At 39.7% G+C, this 1,857-nt stretch overlaps 1 long non-coding RNA gene across 1 annotated transcript; it reads right to left on the minus strand.

Moving 5' to 3' along the window:
- Positions 1–592: 592 nt before the first annotated feature.
- Positions 593–1,314, minus strand: LOC310800332. The gene is made up of 3 exons (XR_014553871.1): positions 1,197–1,314; positions 922–1,025; positions 593–803 (listed from the first exon to the last, which is right to left on the minus strand). It is a non-coding gene; the product is annotated as an uncharacterized lncRNA (long non-coding RNA).
- Positions 1,315–1,857: the final 543 nt, after the last annotated feature.

The raw sequence follows: 1,857 nt of genomic DNA on the forward strand, positions 1-1,857 counted from the left end.
TGCAATGTGCTTTATCATACGGCATAAAATAAAGAAATGTAACTATACAAAAATAAAAAAATCGCAAAACACATGGCAAAGGTGGTTAAAAATAAAAACACCACAAGAAAATGACAAACCTGCAAAACGACAGTAGGTCAATGAAGGTGTAGATTGACGTGATTTGAAAGATAATCCTGAAGTAGCTTATCTAAGTGCCTCAGGCAGGATGTAGCACAATCTAATCTTACTAACAAAAATCACTTAAGTCTTGAGTTGAGACTGTGGAAAAGAGGAGCTGGTAAATCTACACTTCTACTGGATGCTTAACAAATACTGATGCTGGTCACAACAGACATTCTTGTTCTGAAGCTATGACAAAAAATAGATGACAAAGTGTAAAAGACATTACATTACATTACGTCATTTGGCAGACGCTTTTATCCAAAGCGACTCACAATAACACATTTTTGTCAGCAATCTACTATGGAGCACAGTCTATGATAACTACAACTTCTGAAGGAGCAGTGGTACAAGTTTAGGTTAGTTTTTTTTTTTTTTTTTTTTTTTTTTAGAAAGAAAAAAAAGACGATCCCCATAATCTCTGAATGACAATCTTGGTGTTGGTGTAAAGTCACAATATGTTTTCATTTGAGATGACACAATGTTAGAAGTCAATCACTTTTTCGCAGGCCCAGTATTTCAATGAGTCACAACTGGCATCATTCCAGCTGTTTAGTTCTTGATGATAATATATGTGAACACAGTCTGCATTTATTACACCACTATTGTATTGATCATTGGGCTGGCCTGGGTACCAGAACCTGTTTAAAAAAGAAGAAAAATATAACTGTACTTGGTGGAAAATAAGATGCACAATGCATGATCATTATCAGGCCAACCTGTTGACTGTTAAATAGGACTGAAGAATGAATGTCTTACTTTGTGCTGCTCAGAGGTTTACCATCCACCCATTTCCAGATTCCCTCCTCAGCCCTGTCACTCAAACCAATCCAGATTTCCTTGTTCAAGGAATTGATGAATTTCTGTTGAATTGTGTAAAAGACAAATGACATCACACTTGTGAAGCATTCAAACAAAGTGTGGAATGTGAGAGTTTTAATCCAACTTCATCCAATTAAACACTCTAAAGAGACTTTTACAATCAAACAGCAAATTTAGGAGAAACAAAAACGTGTTGCCACTTTTCACTTCACCTGTTCTTCTTCAGTGTTTATGATGACCAGGTGTGCTCCTCTCTGTATGCACTCCTGCCTGCTGTCCTCCCAGCTCTTTCCATCAGTAGAAATGTAGTAAAAACTGTTGCTGAATAAGCTGCATCCTCCATCTTTACAGAAACGCTCTGCAAGAGGAGAGCATCTTAAGAGCAGCAAATAAAAGCACAATGCATATGCACACAAATGTAGAGTACATGCAAGTTCATGAATGCAAAACACACACACACACACACACACACACACACACACACACAGGCTCAGAGTAAAACCCTATTTGCACGGGATCAGTATTATCTGGGGACCTCTGGTAATTTGCAATAGCTTTGCGTGTGCGCGCGCGCGCGCGCGCGCGTGTGTGTGTGTGTGTGTGTGTGTGTGTGTGTGTGTGTGTGTGTGTGTGTGTGTGTGTGTGTGTGTTAAGACTCACTGAGCTCAAACCAAGTCTTTCTCTTTTCAGCCCAGGTCTTGTTGAGGGTCTTTGTGTTTTCAGCCCAGGTCTTGTTGAGGGTCTTTGTGTTTTCAGCCCAGATCTTGTTGAGGGTCTTTGTGTTTTCAGCCCAGGTCTTGTTGAGGGTCTGCAGTTTGTTGAGGGATTCTTCCTCTAGTCTTCCATCAGTCTTTGTATCTGCACAGGAAATCC

Source organism: Poromitra crassiceps, assembly GCF_964638095.1.
Source record: "Poromitra crassiceps genome assembly, chromosome: 30".
NCBI lineage: Eukaryota > Metazoa > Chordata > Actinopteri > Beryciformes > Melamphaidae > Poromitra > Poromitra crassiceps.